Here is an 18,652-nt window from a genome sequence, read left to right on the forward strand (position 1 = left end):
TACTTATGTAGATTTGGTCAAGATGTCTAGCTGACCTTGTGTGTCTAGATTGTTTTGAGTTAGGGCCAGCACGTGCAGTTGTGAGGCTGCAGAGTGCCTATGACGGTATGGAAATGCAGTTTATTGAATTTGTGTGCCACGATCTAGTTGCACTGTGTATCTGTGAATTCGTCTGGAGTTGTGCATCTCAGAGAATGGGGTGACCTCGGTGTGTGTGGCTTGCGGGGACGTTTCTCGGTGTTTGGATGGGGGTCCCTGTGATGGATGTCCATGCCCGGCCCTAGGGCAGCATCTGCGTGTCTTGGGATCGAGGCGTGTGTGTCTAGTGAGGAGGCTTGGGCTGGGATGTCATCCGGCAGCGCCCCACTAACTCCGGAGTCTGTCAAACAACAGCCGTTTTGTGTAACTGCACATTTTTCTAGACCAGTCTTTATTATTCCAGCAATCAGCGCTGGAATTACTGGGGCGCCTCCTCGAAGCAGCCGCGGGCGGGGCGGCAGAGGATGCCGGCCTCCAGCATCTGGGGACCGCGCCCGAAAGCCGGGCTGCGTTGCAGGGCCGCTCGAGCCTCGCCCGCAGCTTCCAGCCCGCGCCCTCCGCTTGGCCGCCGGATTTTCTTGCCCCAGCCAGCCCCATAGCCAGGGGAAAGTGGGAGTTTTGAGAACTCTCTGACCCCAGCCGTGACCCCTCTCCGGGAGTTGGCTTCTCCCACATGACCCGGTGCGCCAGAAAACTCTAGGCGGCGCCACGCTTGGAAGCGCAAGGTCCATTCATCAGCCGCGCCCCAGCGTCTAATTGGCCTTTTGTTTATTAGTGTTTGTTGCCCGGCGGGGGGTCTCGGGAGGGCACTGGAGCTTCAAGTCGGGGTGCCAGAAGCGGGCGGCGGACCGGCGCCCAGGGCTGGGGTCCGGGTAGGGCAGAGGCGCGTCGCACTCCTCTGAGGGGGCGCCAGAGCGCGCCAAAGATCACGCCCACGTGCGGAGATGCACGCATGGAGGCTGGACTCCGAGTGCCAGAGCCTGGTCCTCCCGCCTGCTAAGGCCCCAGGCTTCGCCCCTGCCCCCACCTTCACCTGCAGGCCGAGCCCTCCCCATCTCTCCACACTCTCAGGATTTCAGACCCGCCTTCCTGCCTCTCCTAAGTTCCCATCCCAGGCGCTGGCCTTGTGGCTGGGTTCCGCTCACGTCCCGCCGTTCTTCGTTCTTCGTGCTTCGAGTTCATTTGTCGTGGCTCCGCCGATTACCCCGGGGAGTAAGCTCCCGGTTTACTCTGGGTTTCCCTCCCTAAATACCAACCCGGCAGTATGGAGCCAGCATCCGGCTTCGCTGGGTGGTGTGATTGAGAGAATGTTTTTGGCAAGGCAGGGAGAGAGGGACGAGACGAGCACTCAAAATTCCACCTTCCTCACCAAGTCAAACCTCACCTTCCGATCCGTATCTCCCACCCAGTGTTCAATCTCCATATCCAGCCTCGCCATCGTCCTCCCTACCCCACATTTACTGCCCCTCCTCTCACTCCTGAGAGACAGCACAAAAGTAAGATCTCCATTCCCAGCACAAGCACAAGGCCAAATGCACCTGGGGTCCGGAGGTGCTTGGGACGGGCATGGAGTCTCATTTGGAAAATGACTTGAGGAGGATTGGCCTCGCCTGGCGGTGGCCTGGCTGCCGGCAACGTCTGGAGGGCTGGGCCTCAGCCTGGCCCCAGACGTCCCCTGCTCCCAGCCAGCTCCAGGCCCTATATATAGCACGGGTCTCCATAGCCCTGGCTGGACCCTGATGTCAGAAAGAACTTGATCTTGCCTGCTTCGCTCCTGCTTCTGAAACTGATCCTTGAAATGAGAGAACAGACTCTACACAATTCCCATGGCCTTGACATAAGGTACAGCGATAAATATACACCACTAATGAGCAATTACCATATAATCACCTTCCAATTAGCTCGCATAATGATGAATTAAACATTCTAGCAGGCGGGATTAGGTTTCTTACTTTGTATATTATTTACGAAGGCTATAGCTTCTGCAAAGAACTAAATATCAAATTAGATGGGGGAATTTTCACTTGGGGGTAATTATGCATTCAGGCCAGCGGCTGTGTTCTGGTCACTTGTCAACTGAGGCCTCCTGCAAGGTAGTGACCAGTGCGTTTGGGCATTTATTTTCCTTTTTTTCCTTCTCTCTCTTTAGGTTGCAATTGCCTTTTTTTTTCCTTTTACTACTCTGGCCCCTGGGGTGAGAGGCTGGGGACACTGAGGTGAGGGACTAGGTGGGGTTTGGGGAGGGACCTCAGAGAAGATGTGGTGCAGGCTTCAGGCCCTGTCCTTCTGGCCCCATTCGCTTGGCCCTTGTTCCTGTTTCTCTCCATCCCAGGAAGGATGCCTGAGCAATTGGCTCTGCACAGCTAGGGAGCACAAGGCCAGCATGGCTGCCCACTCACCTAATGCCACGGGCTTCCTCCCACTGCACCTGGTGCCGCTGCCTCACCTTCCTTAGGCCTCCTCGGGGCTTCAGTGCAGTCTATTCCAACTTTTACCCCTCCTCCCACCCCAGTAACAGGGAGAGAAAGGATACGGCGAGTTGAGAAACCAATGACAAACCTCCACTTCGCCCGCAGCCACCTCTCTTGTTCGGAAATGAATTTTGGCAAGAGATTAGTTCCTAATCTGATCTAACGCTGCTGACATTTGGGAAGAAGATGAAAATGGCAGCTCAATTTCATTCTGAAACAGGGTCACTTCGCAGGGCTCTGCTCTCCAGAGAATGTGGACGCCCCTCCCCTCTCCTAAAACCGAAGAGCTGGAGGGGCAGCCATGCCAGGGACTGCCCATCCCCAGGTCGGCCACAGCCGGTGGGCCCTGGGCCTGTCTGCAGTAGAATGGTGGGAGTGGAGGGAGGCTGTCTGGGCTGGGGCCACTGCCTCTGTCCTCTGCTGTCTGCCTTCGGGGCACTGTGCTTGTGCACAGATAGGGGCTTTTGGGCCCCCATAGAAGACTCTTTAGGCTAGAGAGCCTCTTTCTTGTAGGGAGGCCCTGGGGAAGGTGAGAAACTTTCAGGAGTCACCAGTGGAGTAATTAAAGGAAGGTGCCCCAGGGCCTGTGGGAGTTCTTTCCCCTGTACTTCCTGGGTAAGTAAAAGCACAGCTAGGGCTGGGTGGCTGGCATTGGCTGAGGGTCTGGCTTATTTGGAAGCCATGGGTCTGGAGACAGCTGCTCTGGCACTTGACTCCCTGGGGCTGCAAGGTCCTCCTGGAGGCAGAGTTCTCCCTTTCCCCTGCTTCCCCGCTTTCTCCCAGACACACGCTCACCCACTGCAAACCCAAGAGGTGGGTGGGCCATGTTCTTTGTCACCTAGCAGAGCCCTCCATGTCAGCCTTTGTCCTCAACAGGGGCCACTCTGGCAGTGGCCTCATCCTGGGTCAGGTAAGAGAGGGCAGGTAAGTAAGTTGTTGCAGGACCTGCCTGGTCACTGGATTTTGTTCCTGAGGGATCAGGCACTTCTGAGGCCTTGTCTGTGGGGCGCAGGGCCTGGAATGGGGGTTGAGGGCATCATCGTCAGCTCAGGTCAAGGCCAAGCAGGAGAATCTGTGCCTGGGTCCCTAGGAAAGGGTGTGCTAATGAAGAGAGTTCTGTGCCATGTACCTTGCATGCTGGTGGCTGCATATGTATGAGTGGCTATACCTGAATATGCTTGTACAGCATGCAACTTTGAACATGTGGATTATAAACATGCATGTAAATATGCACGTGACCATGGGGGTTGGGGTTGCAGTAGCCCATACTGTGTTTTTGTGCAGCTTAGCAAAAGACATCCCTTCTTCTGGGTGGAAGGCATCCTTTCCTCTCCTGTGGCTTGCCAAGTGGAATGTGAACTGGATTTCAGCAGAGCACCCCGTCGCCCATCCTTTTGGCCAGACTTCTTAGGCAGTACACAGTCTGGAGTCCATAAACTCAAATTCTGGTGGAGACAGCTGTGTGTTGGGTGTGGTACTATCCAAGAGTGACTTTATTATTGAGAATCAGCTTTATTCCTAGGAGTCCCTCCTTCAGTGGCACCTACCTGGCACTGCCTCTTGCCCCCTTTGCAGTACAGAGGACCTGAAGAGCAACAGCCACCACCATCTTGGACCGTGAACAGTATGCAAGCCTGGTAAGCACAGGTACATTTGCGCTTGTGAGTGGGGCTGAGTAACAGAGTACATGTGTATGGATGGATGTTCGGAAGTGTGAATATTTGTGTGTGTGAGTGTAGGTGGGCCCAGGTGTGACCATGGGGGTGGAGAGGGCATGACTGGACATGCCTAGCACTTTGGGAGGCCAAGGCAGGTGATCACCTGAGGTCAGGAGTTCCAGACCAGCCTGGTCAACATGGTGAAACCCCGTCTCTACTAAAAATACAAAAATTAGCCAGGCGTGATGGCACATGCCTATAATCCCAGCTACTCGGAAGACTAAGGCAGGAGAATCACTTGAACCCAGGAGGCAGAGGTTGCAGTGAGCTGAGATTGAACCATTGCACTCTAGCCTGGGCAACAGAGCGAGATTCCGTCTCAAAAATAGTAATAATAATAATCTTATATGTATGTCACTTCACATATGAATGAGTTCATTTGTGGAATAAATCTCTCTAAGTTAAACAAATATTATGGAAGGAGGGAAGGAAGGAAGGAAGGAAGGAAAGAAGGAAGGAAGGGAGGGAGGGAGGGAGGGAGGGAAGAAGGAAGGTTGGATGGTTGAGAGAAGGTACAGGGCTTGAGAAAACTTTCCACCCTTCCTGGGTACAGCCACCTCTATGGCCTCAAGCAAGCAGACATGGAGAAATGAGCGAAAATCACAATCAGACAGGCAGCAGGAAGGTTCTGGACAGAACTATCCTGGATCCTGTCTCTTTATAGTGACACCTGTACACCCATTGGCTTGGTCCCTTTCCCCAGGATGAGAGAGTGAGTCATGAGGCCGGGAAGGAACTACCACAAGGTCCTCTCCCTTCCTAAGTGCCTTCCATCACCCACTGGTCTGCAATAGAAGGAGAGGCCAGAAAGGGCAGTGAGCAGGGAGGGCAGGTAACTAGGGCCTGACCCATGGGGGTAGGGGTGGGGGGCAGACAGCTACAATGCTCATGAAGTGGTGGCACAGAGTAGGCATTTGAAGCAGAAGCAGTGGCTATTTACTCCTGCCCCCAGGCTGGCCTACAATCTAACCCAGGCCCGGAGGCAGGGAGAGAGCTTCTAAAACAAGCATGAGGCTTAGATGCTAGTCCCCCAGAGACTCCTGGCTCACCTATTCCCTTCCCTGGGGCAAAGAACCAAGTGACCCCTCTAGAGATTACTCTTCCTGGGGTTTCCACGAGCAACTGATGGGCTGAGATCATTGGTACATCCACATACACCTCACGTGTGTACACACATGCCCACACATGCTCTCTTCCTCTACCCTCTTGAGTCTGACAAGTGGATGTGGTCTGTAGCATATTCAGTATATTATAAATAAAGTCTCCTTTTCAGCTATGAAAACTCAAGATTTGAGAGGGAAGCAGGCTGTGGGGTGCCATAGGGTGTGGGCAGAGAAGGGGGGCCTTTAAAGGGCTCTGGCTTTCAATAAACCCTGAATGACACCACCACCCCAAGGGTCCTTGGAGCTGCTTAAGTCCCTTTGTGCTGCCCCTAAACGGCAAGTACAGAAAGCAACATTTGAGTCAACATGGTGCTGTTTACTTAACAAAGCAATGGACTTCCGCTTGAAGTGATCTACAGTAGCAGACACCACTTCTGGCTTTCATGGAAGGCCGCAATTGCAGTCGTTTTTTTTGTTTTTTTGTTTTTTTTTTTTTTTTTGGTAACATAATTTACCCTAGGATGGGATGTTATGCAGTAGTTAAAAACAAATAAGCATAATCTGTGTTCTAATATGGAAAGCTCTTTAAGGTATGTAACTGTTAATTGATAAAAGCAAAAGGAGTTTCCTTGGAATATGATTACTACAAAAGAAATACATATGGGTGTGTATTTGTTGTGAAACTTGCTTATAATCTTTCTAGCAGGATACAGGAGGGACTGGTAAAGTAGATTCCACAGTCTTTCTTGAATGCTATGGCATGATTTCCTCCAGCACCGGGTCGCTCCTCTCCAGATGCAACTCTGTCCCTCTTGAGTGATTAATAAACCATTTGCAAAGGGATTCTCAGCATGGAGCACCATATTCCAGCTGATCCCTTCCAGTTCTATGTAGAGCAGGACTCTCCCATACCTTGCCTTTAGCCACCGTCCTGTTAATGCAGTCCACAACGGCACTGGCTTTTTTTGACAACCAAGATTTGGACAAAGTTAGAGAAGTTGGCCAGCCCAGCTTCCCCTCCATGAAAGAATCCTACAGGAGGTCCCACTGGTGGTCATGCAGCCTGGGCTTGGATGTTTTCGTGCTGAGAAGCTCTCTACCTCCCACGGTTGCATAGTCTCTTCTAAAACAGTAGAGTTTCAGGATTTCCCTTGAGCTCTGGAGAACAAGTTTTACCTCTCTGGATTTTAACCTGGAGTTGAGTCAGTTGTTTGAAGCACTGTTCCCTTGTTTGCCTACCCACTCCACCCATTATTATGAAGAAAATGCAAATTTATACAGCTATAGAGTGACTAGTGTAATGCATACATCTCCCATCTTCAGTAATTATGTGATGGATTGAATTGTGACCCCCCCTCAAATTTATATGTTGAAATCCTTACCCCAAGTACCTCACAATGTGAACTCATTTGGAGATGAGGGCTTTATAAAGGTAATCAAGTCAAAAGGAGATAGCTAGAGCAGGCCCTAATTCAGTGTGACTGGTGACCTTATAAGAAGAGGAAGTTTGGTGGCTTGTCTTGGATCACACCTGTAATCCCAGCACTTTAGGAAGCAGAGGCAGGAGGATCACTTGAGTCCAGGAGTTCAAGACCAGCCTGGGGAACATAGTGAGACTCTCTATCTAAAAAAATAAAGAAATAAAAATAAAAAAAGAAAAGGAAGCTTGGACATGGACAGACCCAGAGGGAAAATGATATGAAGATCCAGGGAGAAGATGGCTGTCTACAAACCCAGGCCTGGAATAAATTCTTTCCTCGGAGGGACCAGTCCTGCTGACAACTCTGTCTTGGATTTCCAGTCTCCGGAGCTGTGAGAAAATAAATTTCTGTTGTTTAAACCACACAGTCTGGTGGTTTAAACAACAGCAGCCCTAGTTTGTTAAGTACAAATGATCAAGTGAAGGTCAATCTAGTTCCATCTACCCTTCCCAGTCTCTCTCCAGCCCAGGCTATTTTGGAGCAAATTCCAGACATTATATCTTGTCGTTAGTAACCATGTTAGGATGTATCTCTAACAAGATTCTTTTGAAAGCTTAACTGCAATTCCATGATTCTTTAATAATTTGACTGTCCATGAGGGGTTGTCCCACAGGATGAGCAGACACCTGTGTGGTGACTCCTGCCCAGCTGACCTGGGCTCTGGGCTCTGCCCAGAATTCAGTCTCCACTTTCCCCAAAGATGAGATCTCTGTTGGATCCAGGTAAACCAGACTCTCCAGCCCTGGTCCTGGGAAGGGGGCTCTCCTCCTGGGTAAAGTCTGGTGATGCTGCCCATTTCTGCCCTTCCCACCCTGCCCAGCTCCCCTGACCCAGCTCATGTAAGTTCAGGTATACAGCAAGAACACTTCTAGGGTCTGTGGGTCTCATTTAACAAGATGCTTTCCGAAATTTCCAGAAACATTCCCCAAAGCAGCACATGCTAAGTAGAACTAAAAATACATATGCAATTCTGGCTGGGCATGGTGGCTCACACCTGTAATCCCAGCACTTTAGGAGGCCAAGGTGGGTGGATCACCTGAGGTCAGGAGTTCAAGATCAGCCTGGCCAACATGGTAAAACCCGTCTCTACTAAAAATACAAAAATTAGCTGGGCACGGTGTTGTGCACCTGTAATCCCAGCTACTTGGGAGTTGGAGGCAGGAGAATTGCTTGAACCCAGGAGGTGGAGGTTGCAGTGAGCTGAGATCGTGATACTGCACTCCAGCCTGGGTGACAAAACGAGACTGTTTTTTTTTTTTTTTTCTTTTTTTAAATCAAAGCAAACAAACAAAAAAGAAATATACAATTATTTTGGGGTCTGGGAGGGAAGAAGGTATGAAAAAACCAAGTGCACTCAGAAGGAAGATCTGTTACACTTATTTGAAAATTTCAAAAATAGTAGAAATAATTGAATCAAAATGAATGAACATGAATGAATAAACATCATGTTAAGAGCTTTGTCTATTGAGTGACTCTTGTATGCCATGTACTTTTCACTCATTGTAGTTATTTTTCACATTGATACTATGAACGAAATACCATGAAATCATCCCCATTTTGCAGATAAGAAAATAGACAAGTTAAGTTTCTTGCCCAAAGTCTCAGAGCTGGAAAGTGGCTGAGACAGTACTCGATGTGAGATGAGTTCACAGCTTGCTCGCTCTCGTTCTCTTGAAGGAGAACATACTTGAGTGATTTTATGGTTCAAGGTCTGAGCTAAGTGCTTTATGTGCATGATTTCCCTGAATCCTCATAGCAACTCCATAAGGTAGGTTCTATGAACAAAACCCATTTTACAGATGAGAATACTGAGGCTCATGAGGTGAAGTGATGGCTTCAAGTGGCAGAACTAGGACTTGAACTCATGGCTGTCTGACTCTGACATCTAGATTGTTAACCCTGAAGCCTTTATCTCTTACCTTTCACATCTTAACTAAGTCTACTTGCTGTGGCTTGGAGACTTTCTGGTGACAACAGGAGAAAGTGACACAGTTACAGGCCTGCGTGTACCCTTCATTGGGTGTAAACACCCCAAGGTGTGACTGAGGAGGCAGCCAGGACACAGGTGAGTCCATCAGAAAGCACTGGTGCCCTCCTCCTCCAGGAGGAAAGGAAGACATTTGGACACTAGTTCCCTTCTTGAGAGAGCAAGGACTTCCTTCCCACAAAGGCCTCTGTTGTGTGTGTGTGTATGTGTGTGTGTTGTGTGTGTGTGTTGTGTGTGTGTGTTTAGGGGGAAACGTGGATGCCTCCCCCTTCCTCTGTGGGACATGAATCTTGATGTTGCCAGTCTGGTCATACTGTGGACATCAGCAGGGCTCCAGGGGTCTCAGGAGGAGGGCTTTGCTCTCTTACCTGGGGCCTTGGGTGCCTGTGGTCATGGTCCTGTCCCCCTTGGGTGCCAGCAGCTTTAGCCACTACCTCCCCTGCTGTGTCTCAGCACAGATTAACCATGGGAACCAGGCCCCAGCAGGAGATGGCAGCCCTGAGTAACCAGGATAGTCGAGGCAGAACCTAGGTGGAGTTGCTCATGTCCTAGAGCTGCCTCCCAGAGAGGGCCCACTGGCGAGGAACCCACTGGGAGGATTAGCCTTAGAGTGTCCTCCTAGTGGCTCTGTGAACACCTCTGATAGACCTTTCTAAGGTTTCTGGCATGTAGGTTGCTTCCAGGGAACAGCTAGAAAGCCAGGGCTGCCTTCTGCTGTTCTGGGCTGCTGGGGGGTCTGTGGTCCTGGAAACCACAGCTATGGGGCTGTAGCCTCTCTGAGCAGAGTCAAGTGAGGCTCCAATCTCCCCTGGCAGTGGCTGCATTGTTAAGTAGTGTACAAGCAATTACACCCATGGCAGCTCAGTTGCACCCTAAGCAAATTAGGTGCTGATCCAAAGGTGTAATTAAGCAATAGTGAGTGCAATTTAGCAGTTGCAAGTGCCTTCCTCACTAGTACAGCAATCACAGGCCCATTCAAAGACCTGTTGGAGGCCCATTTTGTTTCTACGACCCTGTCTGTGCTAAGTCCAGGTAAAGAAAGACCTCGAAGCCAAGTTCTGTCTGATTTCTAAATATTCGGGGAGAACCTTTGGATGTGTCAGGGTGCCAAACATCATTAACATTCCTTAGAAACAAAACACACAACAAGCCTGCTATTGTTTTTTAAAATTATATGTCTTCTGATATAAAACAATCCCTTGGTGTTGGTGATGTGTTGATTAATTATCCCAGACAGTTCCTTTTGAAAGTTAGGAAATGTGTTTCTTGACCTCCTTCTCCATTTCAAGGTAGCCAACTTATCAAGTTTCCTCAAGCGCATTATCATTACCTGTGCTGGAAAAGAGGAGGGAGAAATGGATATTCCTGGGTAGTGGTGGGGCCAGGCTGGCCTGTGGGCTTTCAGGGGCTTTGTAGGCCTTGGAGTTAGGGGTCTGGGTGGCTTTTTAGGCGGACCCAGGGGAGCCAGGCCTGCAGCCCCCTTGTGTGCCCTAGATAGAGGGCCCAGTGCTTGCCATGCCTGGTGGGTGAGGACGGAGCAGTGTGGCATTTGTCTTCAAACTCTGGACCCTCCAGTCACAAAGTCCCTGGTGACTCGCTGAGCAGTCTCTCCCATGGCCACTCCCTATGGACCACTCCTCACTTTCTGCCACCCTTTTCTGCATTTCTGAGCCCTCTGGTGAGCCTCTGAGAGGCGTGCCAAGGTGAGGCTGCAGTTGACACAAGACCTGACCTGAGAGAGCCACAGGGTGGCAGCCAGGAGAGGGGCCTGAGAATCTTGGCAGGTGTATGAGGGTAATGCTGTGGGTGCTGAGGGGAGGGGAGAGCCCCCTCCAAATAGCCATGAAGGTGTGTGTGCGTGCACATGCACAAATGTGTGTGTGTGGGGGCTGCATGTGGTTGCTCATGTGTTTATATAGGGGACTGTGTAGGTGCGTGTGTGTGTACGGATGTATGAGCATGTGTATGAGTGTGCATAGGTGTGTGTGGGTGTGCATGTGTGTATATGGGTGTGTGTGGGTGTGTACATGTGTGTTTACGTATGTGTATAGGGGTGTCTGTATGAGTGTGAATGTGTATGGGTAGGTGTGTATGAGTGTGTATGAGTGTGTGGGGATGTGTCTATGTGTATATGGATGTGTACATGTATATACAAGTAGGCATGTGGGTGTGCATGTGTCTATGGGTGTGTGGGTGTGCATGTGTGTGGGTGCGCATATGTTTGGGTGCGTGGGTGTGCAGGTGTGTGTGGGTGTGTGGGTGTACGTGTGTGGGTGTGCATGTGTGTCTATGGGTGTGCATGTGTGGGTGTGAGGGTGTATGTATGTGGGTGTGCATGTGTGTGGGTGTGCATGTGTCTGGGTGTGTAGGTGTGCATGTGTGTCTATGGGTGTGTGTGTGCATGTGTGTGGGTGTGCATGTGTGTATATGGGTGTATGGGTGTATGGGTGTGCATGTGTGTATGGGTGTGTGGGTGTGCATGTGTGGGTGTGCATGCGTATGGGGGTGTGCGTGTGTGTGCTTGTGTATGGGTGTGTGGGTGTGCCTGTGTGTGTGTGTGGTGTGTGGGTGTGCATGTATGTGTGTGGGTGTGGATGTGTGTGGGTGTGTGGGTGGGCACGTGTGTGTGTGTGGGTGTTGATGTGTGTGGTGTGTGGGTGTGCACGTCTGTGTGTGGGTGTGCATGTGTGTGGGTGTGCATGTGTGTCTATGGGTGTGTGGGTGTGTGTGTGTGTATGGATGAGTCTGGGTAGTGTGTAGGGGTCTGTGTGTGTGGGGGGGAGATGAGTGAGGGTGGGAACATTTTCTGCTGAAGTTTCCTTTTAAGCACCTGGTTGCGGCCTGGCTCACAGGGGCCTAACATTCCTGCCTCTGTGCCCTCACGGGTAGCACTTCCTTGCCTTGCCCACCATCATTTCCCTACCCTGCTGCTCCCAGTGGTTCCCTCCCTCTAAACCTGTAAGTCCAGTCTCTCCTAACAGGCAGTAAGAATGTGGCACGAGGGAGTGGGGCTGGTCCTTGCCCCTCTTGGTTGCCCTTTGGTGGTCAGTCCTTCTAGGGGCACTCAGTCTCTCCTCTTCTCCTTCCTGCCCCACTGCCCCTCCTCCTGTCCCCCCTCCCAGCCCTGTCTTCCCCATCACCTCTGCCTGTCTCTGTGTGGCTTTCTGAGTGTCTACTTTTCCTACTTGATTACACAAAATATCTGAAGTGGCCCTCAGGGAATAGAATTAAACTTTATTAATACATATATGGTATGAACACATTATAAGGTAAAAATAAAACAGTAAGCAATCAATATGGGAAAACCATAAATTAAAACAGTCAAGACCAGGGGAAAGTTAGAAGGCAGGTATAAGATTCTGAGTATTTGCAGAGACAGGGGTTGTGACCAACAGCTATTGAATGTGCTCTGTGCCATTCAATTCTGAACTTTATGTGCATTCTCTCATTTAATCCTCTTGATGATGCTCCCAGAGAGGTAGAAACTCTCACCAACTCCAGTTTTAGAAATGAGGATATTGGGCTCAGAGTGGCTGAGTACCTTGCCTGAGGTCACACAGCTGATAAATGGCAGATAAGGGATTTGGGTGGAGATGCTGTCTGGCCTCTGGACAAGCTCATTTGCAGGCTGTACCAAGGAGTGACAGAGCCCCTGGGAGCACGCGCCAGTGGGGAGGGAGAGCTTACTGGGGGCAGCAATGGGTGGAGAGAAAGGAGGGAGGAGGGTAATCTTGGCCAACCCAGAAATGTTGCGAGGTAAATGAGGACCACAGGGGAGACAGGGGAGCGCCGGGCAAACTCAGATGGTCAAACCTAGGTGCTTGCAGGAGGCGGGAGAGCACATAGACCCAGCCAGAGCAGGCTTGGAGATGAAATCCCTACCCTGTGGGGCGGCCTGGCAGCCCAACAGCAGGAAGCAGAGCCCTTTGTGACCCCTCCTCATGGAGGAGGCCTCTCCAGAGAGGGAAAACAGCCTTGTCTTAGGCACACCTGGCTGCCCCACCAGCCCGGCGTTGGATTTCAGGAGTGCCAGATAACATGCCAGGGCACTTCCCTGGGGAGGGGTCTGGTACACAGTTCTCTGCCCATATCCAGTCCCCTTAACTGGCTATCAACCAAAAAACTACTTACTTTCTTGAAGGCAAGTGAGCAAACAGTACCCCTGTGTGGTGTCGGGCGCTGTGACAAATGGCTGCTGAATGCAGTGGCTGGGCTGAGCTGAGAATGGAAAGATGGAAAGATGGGGTTGTGTGGGCGGGAGGTGCACACGGAAGAACCATTCAGAAGGATAGGAGGGAGAGTGTCTTGTCTCAGGGGGAGAGTTGAAAGGCAGGGTTTACAAGGGAGCAACATGATCACTTCCTGTCCCCTGTCCCAGGCATAAGACTTGGAAAATCTCTTAGTGAGGTGAGTTTAAAGATCTTAGCTGAAATTGATGACTCAGGCAAGAAAAGTGGCCAGGAGATATAGCTGCCCTTGGCTTGGAGAAAGAGGGTTCAGATCCTGGTGATTAAATGATAGCCCACCTTCACAGGCCCTCACTCACAGCAGCTGTTGAGGCATCTGAAGAACTGGCTTACAGAGCCCAGTTTATTTAGCACAAGGAAGCCAGTTTCCTACCTTGGTTCAAAGTGCACATCTGGGTAAAGAGGCCACTAACCTTGCCAACCGTGTGACCCGGGGCAAGTATTTTGGCTTCCATTTCTTCATGCATAAGTGAAGGCAATAGTAAAATTTACAACGTGGGGGTATTGTGTATATTAAATGAGCCTAGCATGCCGTAGGAGCTCAATAAATGCTAGGCACTACTATATTCCTGCAAGTTGGGGAACAAATGGTTGCTATTGAACTCTCGAGAGTTCATCTTTCTTTTGACTGTGCCCTGCTATCAGAAAGAGTCATTGTAGGCAGTGGACAAGCCTTGGGCTAGATCCAGGAGATGGGGATCCCAGTTCCAATTCTTTCTCTGACGGCTGTGTGACATCGGGCAAGACCCTTTCCCCCTCCGGCCTTCCGTTTTCTCACCTGAGCGGTGAAGGAGTTGGACCAATGGAGCTTCTCAGCCGGGTACGTCCGTGATGAGGCCTCCTTGAGCACCTCATAGAGCAGTTTCTCTTCAGCATCCGAGGGAGGCTTAGCAGGATGAATCCTAAGCTTATCAGGAAAGATCCCAATGGGAAAGGTGATTGAAACATTTTTTTGTCTTAGAGTAACTCAGCCAGACCCCTGGTATGGCTGCCCCTATTCTGCAGGCTTTGTTTAGAGTTGGGTGGAGATGACTCATTCTCATGCCTTCAACAGACTTCTGTCAGTGAACATACTGAGCACGCTCCCACTGGGCATGGAGGGACACAGGTAATGCACACACGTAGCACACGTATGTATATACATGCACACACGGACATGCACAGAGCTGCTTCCATGGTCTGTGTAGAAATGACTGCCCTGGGGATGCTCTGATTGGGAGTCTCAGAGCACCTGGACCCAGGAGTAGCATTGCCAGAGTTAGCAAATAAAAAGACAGGATGCCCAGCTAATTTAGAAAAATAGTTCTAATGGCTGAAGTTTTGTAATTTGTTGACAAAAGCTGAATACAGGGTGTTAATTATGAACCATTTGGACAGTCTATACAGGAGCTGGGTCACATAAGTAAATATGGGACACATCCTTGTATATAAGATACCTGGCAACCCTACCTGGGGGGTCCCCAAATCAGCAATGAATTGGACTGAAAGCTGGATAACTTCTTGGCTTAGAAGACAAGTAGTTTACTCAGGAGGCTCTCAGATTGGGGGTTGGAGGAAAAAGGGAGAAAATAAGGGAAAAGGTCCAGGGTAGAGCTTAGGACTTTGCTAGAACCCTGAGGGCACTGAGGTCCTGGCTACACTGTCTTCCAGATCTGAACCCCACCTCTTTCACTGACCAATGTCTGGCAGCCCAATCACATTAGCCTGTTGACTGGAGGCAGCTGCCCGGGCACCACTGCTATTTCAGGATGGAACTGACTCATAGCAACAAAAAATGGACAGAGGGAAGGACCTAGCTCAGACCCCGCCCCCAAACCCCGTATAGGTGTCCCAGCTAGGATCAGCCTCTTTCTAAGTCATTGTTCATCCACCCCTTATTGGGCAGGGACCCTTTCCACTTTGCAGACGAGCAAATGGAGGCTCAGGGAGATCTGCTGGGCCTCTAGGATGTTTGCTGTGGAACTAGAAAAAGGCCACTAGTCCCCAGTTGAGCCCCAGCTGGACTGGATTCTGTTGGTGTGTGGGCTTTGAGCCCGCCTAGGAGGGGTGGGAGCTGCAGTTAGTGGGCACCGTGGTATGCAGGAGACTGGCTGAGCTGTGTAGCAGACATGAGACTTGGGGAGGAGAGTTAATGAGGTAAAATACTTTGTCCAGTGTTCACACACCATACGGGGTGGGGGTAGATGATCATTATTGCTCTATTAATGCTAATCAAAGTGATATTATAACTATATTATTTCTGTTCACATTTATAGAACAGTTTTGATAAACCAGGCACTGTGCTAGGGGCTAAGGGGGCCCTCAAAGAAAGTATGTAGTGCTGCCTATCCCCTAGGAGCTGCTGAGAGTCTAGGTAAGGATCTATGCAGGTCACACATGACATATTGCATGAACAAGGCAAGTGGTGGTAAAGTCACGTGACTTGGCCTTAAAGTTTAGGAAGATGTCAAAAGAGAGGGCTGGTCTCACTCACCAATGCCTGGCATTGTGTGGTGATCAGGAAAGGTTTCCCAGAGGATGTGAGCATCAGGCTCTGGTCCAGGCCCACTCTCAGCCCAGTGTGTTCTGTTCAGCACCCTGAGCTTGCAGTCATGTGGCACAGGGGTGACACTCGGAGAGTGGTCCCAGGGTTGTGTCCAGGGCTGGACAGAGGGCCCTAGGTGGGAGAATCTGGGAGCGAGTGTCCATGACCTGGCCAGAGTTTTGAAGGGCTGGAGTGACATCAGTTCTTTACCTGCTCCATCCTCCTCTTAGGCCCCAAGGAGAAGAGCCAGGTAAGAGCTGGGTGTTGCTCATCTGTCGCCCTGGCTGGGAGGTTGCTTTGCTGAGAAGCTGACAGCTCCACCCTGTCCACAGTGACCCTAGATGCCCATCGCAGCCTTTATCCTACTGCACAGGAAGGAAAGATCCTTCTCTGCATCTCAGGGATTCCATCTGGTTTTTATTTTCATGTGTAGCAGTGACGAATGTTACTGCAAAAAAACAGAAAGAGGCAAGAGAACCATACCTCCTCCTGCATAGGGCGTTTCATCGTGTCGTGTCTGTGCTGGCTGACTGATGGAATTTGACATTCCGAGCTCATTAGCTCAGGAGTCACTTACAGCGAGCAGTTTGCACTGGGAAGTTGAAAAGGGGCTTTAGTTTTGGCGTCAGTGCAAAATTTGGCTTCCAAGGAGAAGCTGTCTGGCGGGGCTCATCCCATCCTGAGGCTTTCCCTTCCACTGTGCTCAGGCTTGGCTTAGCCGGGATCTGTGTCCCCTTCTCCAGGGAGAGGGCCAGCTGGGGCCACCCTCCCCATTTCATCTCCCAGGTCAAGACACTCGATTGTCAAATTTGGAAGAGAAAGTCTGACTCCAGCAATTTGCAGGGTAGCAGGGGAATTGAGGCCAAGAAAGTGGGGGGGCTTGCCCAGCGTAGCCCAGTATGTCAGGGAAAGAGGGGTTGTAGATAAGAGTGTGGATTCTGGAGGCAGAAAGATGATGCTTTGAAGCCTGCCTCTGTTCCTCACTGGCTGCATGATCTTGGCCCACAAATGCCCTTGTCGCAGAGGACTGCAAAGAGATGAAGGTAATATATCTGAAGAGCCTAGCATGGTGCCTGTTTCAGACCAAGGGCTCAACACATGCTAGTTATTGCTATTCTCATTCTTGTTATTATTGTGGTTCAGCCCTGACTTCCAGACTTGCAGTGTGGCCCATTAGTTCATGGTGAGGTCTTTTCTCTGCCTTCACGAGTTGCCCAATGAGAGTCAAATGGCAAAAGCAGCCTGGAGACTGCTGGGGGCAGCTCTGCTCTGGCTTTGCCCTTTGGCTTGGAGTTAAATGGTGAAGTCTCTGGAGACCAGGCTGAAGGGAGACAGAGCTTCAGTAGGAGGGGAGATGTCCCTGGGGGGCAGCAGGATGTGCCAATATCAGTCATCAACCAGGCCCCTGCTCCAGAATATCCTTACTGGGTGAATGAGTGATGAAACGTTTGCCCGTTGTTGATTTTTCTAGACCTGGGCCCCTTGGATGCTCCCCTCTAAGGCAGAAAGAGCATGAGTGTGGGAGCCAGCTGGCCTCAGTTTCTTCATCTGCAAAAGGGGTAATATTTCTCTCTTGGGACTCAAGGAGATGGTGTGGGTAAAGCATCTTGCACATAAGCCTCATTCTACTTCCACCTGCACAGGAAAGCTCCAGCTTTGAGGTCACCTCTCCTGCCATTGTGTTCCTCAAACCCTTTTGAAGAGGTAGGAGAGAAGTATTACCACTCCCATGGTGCAGGGGAGAACACCGCGGCCCCAACAGGGTGGTTGACTTGCCCAAGAAGTCATCAACAAAGCCGGGACCTCATGCCAAACCTCTTGGTTCTCAGGCCAGTACCCATGCTGCTATGATGCTTCCGTTTCAGCAGCTGGACAAAAATATGGTTGAAACTAAACAACAAAGTCAGCAGTTTCTCAGCCCTTCTCTTCACCCACCCTGGGGATCAGTCAAACTTTCCTCTTCCAAGACATAAACACTCCCCCGGGTTAAGGGCGCCTTGGATCTACCCCACAGACCTGAGTCAGACTTCAAACAGGGCTTTGGGTGAAAGGGAAGGGGTTCTCAGCCGTAAGATGGGTCACGTGGGCAGGGTGCTGAGACCCTAGGCTGGGGATCCTTCCCAGGCAGACTTTCTGGGCAGATCATGTAAGCGTAGTTTCCTCCCAGCACCTCTCAGGAAACCCTGTACAAACAGTGCCCTCCCCACCTGGCTTGGAGTCCTGGTGATTAGGATTTAATGAGCTGGCTGCAGAGAGCTCAGTGGGCTGGGGTCAGTCTTCCAGGCCTGCGGAATGCACCTCTGCTGGGCTGGGGCTCTGAGTTTTGTGTTTTGGGCCAACCTGATCCTCATATATCTATTTGGAACCAGCGAGTCCCCCCCGAACATTTTATCAGGTTATTTTGAGTTAGGAGTTTAATAGACATAGAAGCCTTTAAGGAGAGTAAGTAAATGAGGTTGGCAAGGCGGAGTAGGCAGGGGAGAGAGGAGGAACTCACAGGCTGAGTTTTGGAAGAGGGCTTGATTATGTTGGTGACAGCAGGCTGCATCTTCCAGGACAGGAATCCCCCCATGGTTTACAAAACACTTCCCCTCACATAATTCTATTTAATTCACACAACAAGCCTGAGAGATAGGGAGGGTTCATTTGTCTTATAATCCTGCGTTTACAGATGGTGAAACTGAGGCTCAGAGAGGTGCTGAGATCACACAGCAGACCACGGGCAGGGCTGGGATTCTGGACCAAGCTTGGTATTCTTTTCCTGGCACCACAGTATCTTCTGCAAACCCTCTGTGTTTTCCACTCCTGAGTTAGATGTCATGGTGGTGCTGTAGAGGGGGCTGCTGGAGCACTGTCCTTCATGTAAAACAGCGTTCCTTTTGCCTTTTTTGTGTGCCCACCGAACAGCTTCTCTGTGCTCTGCTTCCCTTTGCTCTTCAAGATGCTACCTTAGAGCTACTGAAGCCACTTTGTTCAGGCAGAGGGCTGTATGTGCCCTAGGGCTGATGATCTCCCTCTGGGAAGGTTTGCAGCTAAGGACTGCCTGGAGCAGGGATATGAAAGCCTAGCTTTCTCGGCTCGA

At 50.6% G+C, this 18,652-nt stretch overlaps 1 long non-coding RNA gene across 1 annotated transcript; it reads right to left on the bottom strand.

Annotated features, from left to right (window-relative positions):
* Nucleotides 1-9,967: 9,967 nt before the first annotated feature.
* LOC115900335 lies at nt 9,968-13,956 on the bottom strand. The gene is made up of 2 exons (XR_004059966.1): nt 13,825-13,956; nt 9,968-10,134 (listed from the first exon to the last, which is right to left on the bottom strand). It is a non-coding gene; the product is annotated as an uncharacterized LOC115900335 (long non-coding RNA).
* Between the last annotated feature and the right edge of the window lie 4,696 nt (nt 13,957-18,652).

The sequence above is a fragment of the Rhinopithecus roxellana genome, chromosome 11, assembly GCF_007565055.1.
Source record: "Rhinopithecus roxellana isolate Shanxi Qingling chromosome 11, ASM756505v1, whole genome shotgun sequence".
Classification (NCBI taxonomy): domain Eukaryota; kingdom Metazoa; phylum Chordata; class Mammalia; order Primates; family Cercopithecidae; genus Rhinopithecus; species Rhinopithecus roxellana.